At 45.5% G+C, this 6,218-nt stretch overlaps 1 pseudogene; it reads left to right on the top strand.

Annotated features, from left to right (window-relative positions):
• Positions 1–925: 925 nt before the first annotated feature.
• On the top strand, positions 926–5,195 carry LOC128323252 (mas-related G-protein coupled receptor member H-like; annotated as a pseudogene).
• Positions 5,196–6,218: the final 1,023 nt, after the last annotated feature.

The following is a 6,218-nucleotide window of genomic DNA, read 5'->3' as shown; positions in this document are numbered from 1 at the left end:
CTTCTTCATCTCTTTCTTCTTGACTGTCTTATTCATCTCTTTCTTCTTGATTGTCTCCAGAGTTATTCCTCTCAAAGCTTCCAAACTCCACTAGTCTCACTGAAAACCCCCTCTATATATACACAATTTTTGCTCCAACAGCTTTTTAAATAATCCAATCAGTATAACTCAAAGTTCCCTCCATTTTTCAAAACTTCCCTTCCCTCCCTTAAACCAAACTGTCAAACTGACATTCTCAAAGTGAGACTAATAGTGCAGCAGGCATGATATCTTGACCCTGCCAGCATTCTTTGCAACATAGGGACTTTGCAAATATTTTTACACAGAAATTCTATCTACAATAATGAAGTGGTTTGGGAATATCCTGATAGTTTGACTGTACCCCTCCAGGCAGCTGCCGCTTGGCTCTGCACTATGAAAATGGAAAGGAACAGCCAGCCCTGCTGGCTGCCAGCCCAAACAACAACAACCTTGCAGCCTGTTTCTTGGCAGCTGCTGTCCCTGTCCCTCTATGGGCTGCCCACAACGAGAGTCCCTGTCCCTCTATGGGCCGCCCACAATGAGAGTTTCTTTTCAGAACAAAAACGTAATGTAAATATATTTATTTATTGCAAAAAAATGCCGCTGGGGGGGATATTTGCCACTGTAGGCACCCACCTCCCCTGTCCCTCCCGTAATCCACCTATGCTAAGAGGTCTAGGCCTCTCTCCTCCTCAGAGTGTAATCTGCTATAGAAGTTAACTTAGTAGTTACTAGGGATCTACATGAAGCTGTTTGGAAGTTCAAACACTGGGAGGTGTTTGAACTGGCAGTGGGGGGAATAACATTAAGGGCAGGGGAGGGTGCACTTTGCTTGCTGAAAAACTGGTCTGACGTGTGCACGTGTGCATGCTACTTCCTGTCACTTCTAGTTCGAGGAGCGGACATGGTGTACACTGCTGACCCGCCAAACCAGTTTTTCAGTGAGGGCCAGTGAGGGAAACACAGCAGGGGTGGGGTGTAAGTGCACCTTCCCCTGCCCTTAAAGTTATCCCCCCACCATTGGACCAGCCCCGCCGGTTCCGTGCACATCCCTAGTAGTAACCTTTGCTAAGAAGTTACAATAACAGGAAAGAAGTTTCCTTCTTGTATTCTCCCTTTGATCAGTTGCTAGGTGGGGTTTCTGTGTGTTCCTGTGTGTTCTAGGACAATATGAATCAGCATGTTTTGTACTGTCCTCTGCCTTACCTGTTGTGAATTTTCTCTGGTAAGAGATACCCTTCTATTACAGCAGAGTGCATAGAGGCAAAACACAGCAGAGTCTGCCCAGGCATGCGTGTTTGCTGAGAGCAAAAGTAACTTGGAGCCAGTTCATAGTTTCAAATCAATATAAGGAGTCTTTATTGGAGAACTCCACTCTAGATAGGAAAGTGGAGGCAGGGGCGTAGCTATAATTGGGCGAACGGGTTCAAAGAACCCAAGCCGTGCCCAATCAGGAGCTGCCATTCACGGCCCTGACATGCCCCTCGTGTCTGACATCAGACACAGGGGCGGTAGTTTAGCTCCCGAGCAGGGGCCACGCGGCCCCTTCAAGAGCTAAACAAAGGCTGGCGCTGCGTTCGCAGCGCCAGGCTAACTAGCTCCTGAAGGGGCCGCGCGGCCCCTTCAGGAGCTAAGACTGGTGCTGCGTTCCCAACGCAGCCCAGAAGCGGCTCTTCCCTGCAGGGAAGAGCCGCTCCTGGGCTGCGCTGCGAACGCAGCACCAGCCTTTGTCTAACTGCCGAAGGGGCCGCACAGCCCCTTCAGCAGTTAAGCTGCTTCTCCTGAATGGAGCCTCAAGGCTCCGTTTGGGAGCCAGACCACGCCCCCCACGTCTGACGTCAGACACGGGGGGCATGGCTATCCCTAGCATCTGACATCAGATGCAGGGGGCAGGGCTATTGGGGCGCCCGCCGCGGCCACACACAGGCCACCGGCGGGCTTACTACGTCCCTGAGTGGATAGTATCTCTAATCTATCTATCAAGCTGGATGCAGAGAGATGCTATCTGCATCTCTGCACACATGATGTAGAGAGAGAGGCACGCATGTGTGATAGGGAGAAGAAGAAGGAAGAGAGGAAGGGAGGGAGGCAGGAAGGATGGAAGTACATGAGAGTAGCAATCTACATATCAAAGGGATAGTGTCAGAACAGTAGAGGACTGACCAATATCTTGACCCCTCTAGCCCTCTGACTCACTAGTCTGTCCCCCTCTGTCACTGAGGCATGAGGCAGCACAGAGTCCTTCACTTCCAACATCACGAAGATGGAACCAACAAAATTGCCTTATGTACTGCATAAATCCATGTTAAACTTCCACTGGTATTTATTCTTCAGTCTGTTAAGACAGAACACACTCTGCAAAACTGCTCATGTCAAAAAGCCAGCATGGTGTAGTGGTTAGAGTCCTGGACTAGGACCGGGGAGACCTGAGTTCAAATCCCTATTCAGCCATGATACTTGCTGGGTGTGACTCTGGGCCAGTCACTTCTCTCTCAGCCTCACCTACTTCACAAGGTTTTTGTGAGGAGAAACTCAAGTATGTAGTATACCACTCTGGGTTCCTTGGAGGAAGAGTGGGATATAAATGTAATAAAATAAAATAAATAAATAATGTGTGCTTTAAACTGCTCAGCAATACACTGTCTTAAATTCCCAAATCATTTACTGTACTTGCAGTTGTGACCAGGAAATGAACCTAACTACTGAGAATGATGTGATGTGATGTCACTTGCCAATCTAATGGAGGCCAAAAAATTCCTACCTGGCCTCCAAAAGGGTGAACAGCTGAATCCCACACTACAATCCTGAGTGGGTGGGAAGGGTTGCCTTTCAAATGCCAACTGACTCCTTAGTAAGTGAGAGCCAAAATGGCTCTTAAACTCCACCTACCTGGGCTGACAGCCTCCAAAAGCTTTCCAGAAGTCCTACCTGGTGTCTCAATCACTCAACTTTCCTGTTGCATCCCTCACACTTACAGCATTCATCTGAAGAGGCAAATGCTGTAAGCTTGATGAGGGTGCCTTTGTGGTCAGAAGACTGCAGTGTGGAAGCATCCCAATCTCGGAAGTGTCCACCATGATGCTTACAACATTTGCCTCTTCAGATGAAATCTGTAAGTATGTTATCGGGTGAGTTGTATTGGGTGAGTTGAATGATTGACATGATGTGTAGGACTTCCAGTAAGCTTTTGGAGGCTATGCTCAAGAACAGTCTCCTTTTTAATAATGTCTGAATGGGGCTTAATGTCTTTGAATAAGTCCAATCTGTCTTGAACTCACTGGAGAGGAAAATTTCATGAACATTAGATAAAAATTAAACCAAAACAATGATAGGAATTTCTTCTTAAGTTAATCATATTAAGTTGTCACCATACCTTAAGAAGGACATTGTAGAACTGGAAAAGGTGCAGAAGAGGGCAACCGAGATGATCAGAGGCCTAGAGCACTTTCCTTATGGAGCAAGGCTACAGCATCTGAGGCTTTTTAGTTTAGAAAAAAGATGACTGAGGGGAGACATGATAGAGGTCTATAAAATCATGCATGGAGTGGAGAAAGAGGATAGAGAGAAATGCTTCTCCTTCTCATATAACACTAGAACCAGGGGTCATCCCATGAAATGGATTGCCAGGAAATCTAGGACCAACAAAGGGAAGTACTTTTTCATAATCAACGTGGAATTCTCTGCCACAAGATGTGGTGACAGCCAACAACCTGGATGGCTTTAAGAGGGGTTTGGATAACTTCATGGAGGAGAGGTCTATCACTGGCTACTAGTCTGAAGGCTATAGGCCACCTCCAGCCTCAGAGGCAGGATGCCTCTAAATACTAGTTGCAAGGGAGCAACAGCAGGAGAGAGGGCATGCCCTCAGCAATTGCCTGTGGGCTTCCCAGGGGCATCTGGTGGACCACAGTGTGAAACGGGATGCTGGACTAGATGGGCCTTGGGCCTGATCCAGCAGGGCTGTTCTTATGTTAATTATATCAGTAACAAATTTTCAAATGGCTTCAATGCAAGAGAATGGTGAAATATTTTAGCAGAATCATTATTTCCTTAACTCCCTAGCAGGAACTGATTTTCCTTTGTCTCTTTTTTCCTTGCAGGAGGGATTCTAAGCAGAGAGGACCAAGAAGCTCAAAAGCAGAGATCACCAATCTTATTCTCTCACCTTCTTCTGCTTTGGATGCTCAAACAGAAAATAATGGAACATGCAATTGCAACAGGAGCCCAAGGAATTATAGTTATTGTGACAACCTGGGATTGTTTTTCTATAGTAACTTGGGGATAGTGATTATCAATACCTTTATTCTTCTTATCTGTCTTTTGGGGCTTGTGGGGAATGGAATGATCATCAGGCTTCTTGGCTTTCATATTAAGAGAAATCCTTTTACCATGTACATCCTGAATCTGTCCCTTGCTGACTTAGGTGTGCTCACAGTTGTAACTGCCATGAAGGTATTCTGGATTGTTTGCAAATGGCATAATTTCCTCTTGTGCATACTGTGCACAATATGGGAATCATTTTCATATCTCTTGATGTTCCTGTACACCACTGGCCTATTTCTTCTGATGGTCATCAGCACTGACAGGTGTGTGTCTGTCCTCTTCCCAATTTGGTATCGATGCCACCAGCCACAATATTTGTCCACTGTTATGTGCACCCTGATACGGATTATCTCCTTCCTGCTCCCTGGAATGAAGCTTGCCTTGTACATCTATTATAGTTCAGTGGGTATCTTCCATGAATATTATTACCCAGTCAACCTCCAGCGTGTTGTAAATGCCTTGCTTTGCCTCCCGCTCATGACTATCTCCATCCTGATCTTATTAATCAAATTCTGCTGTAAATCTCAGCAGCATCAGCAGGGGAAGCTTTTAACAGTGATTTACTTAGTCTCGTGTTCTTCCTCATTTTTGCTTTTCCAAGGAATGTTCTTTATTACAACACTATTATTATTATTTATTTAATAATAATTGATTTAAGTTCTGATTTAATAGAATGTGCCTTTTTGAGCGCCTGCCTAAACAGCAGTGTTAACCCAGTGTTCTATATTTTAGTTGGGAGAAAGAAGAGAAGTCCATCTAGGGAGAGCATGAAGATCATCCTCCAGAGAGTTTTCAAGGGTGAGGAAGAGTGTAGAGAAGGAATTGAACTTCCTGTTGAAACTTGGTTATAATTCCTTCCTCATAATATATTCCTGTTCTGACAATGCTGATTTGTTCATGCTGATTCATTCGTGTACTAGAAACACCTGTTTCTAATACATATAGAGCTTCCTATAAGGCTTCTACTACAGATTCTAGAGTCAGGGAGATATAGAGATTATTCCTCCTTGCAATGATCCAGGAAGCATTGTCCTCACTCTGAATTGCATTGTGATGTCCCTCCTTATCCTTGATGAGAGAAAATGCCACTGCAACACCTTTTAATGTTGAAGGGAAGAGTTACTGTAGCACAGCTATTGATTCCTTTCCGGTAAAATGTGCACCCAAGTAACATGGACTTTTCTGCAACGTGCCTCTCAGGAAATCTCAACAGAGAATCCCATGGCACCTTTAAGACAAAAATATTATTACATTATGCTCTGGGGATTCTTAACCTTTGTTCCCCAGGTGTTGTTGGATTACAACTCTTATCATCCACAGCCACAGTGACCATAGGCCATTGGGGCTGGGGATGATGGGAATTGTAGTCCAGCAACATCTGGGGATGGGCAGGGTAGATCAACATCTTGATGGGCAGGGTAGAGTGCAATGAGAGATCGACCAGGAAGCGCTTTTCACTTTTCTCAATTTCCTCCCTGTATAATTACTGTTCACTACCAGAAATATGTCTGTGAAGGCTGTGCAGACTCTATGATTGAATTCAGACATCACAGGAAACCAGAGGTCTCTTCACTTCCGGTTTTCTTACCCACATATTCAAAACTGGGAAACTAGAATTTGCGGTGGACCGGTGGTTTCCCTCTCTGGTCCCCAATCTGAACTCTTGGTTCAGAGTGGTGTTTTGCCAATGCGAACTCCATTTCTGCCATGCCAGCATTACATCCAAATGCTGGCATGGCAGTTTCGGCCCCATGGAACCAGAGTTGAGGGAGGAAGCTCCTCTCTCACTCCAGCCCATTGGCTGTGTGGGCTGTCCTTCTGTCAAGAAGGAAGTCTGCACAGCCAGTTCACCCACCTCTTTGCAATCTTGCTGA

Source organism: Hemicordylus capensis, chromosome 4, assembly GCF_027244095.1.
Source record: "Hemicordylus capensis ecotype Gifberg chromosome 4, rHemCap1.1.pri, whole genome shotgun sequence".
Classification (NCBI taxonomy): Eukaryota; Metazoa; Chordata; class Lepidosauria; order Squamata; family Cordylidae; genus Hemicordylus; species Hemicordylus capensis.
Note: the sequence above shows the minus strand (reverse complement) of the source record. Positions and strands in the feature narration are given on the sequence as shown.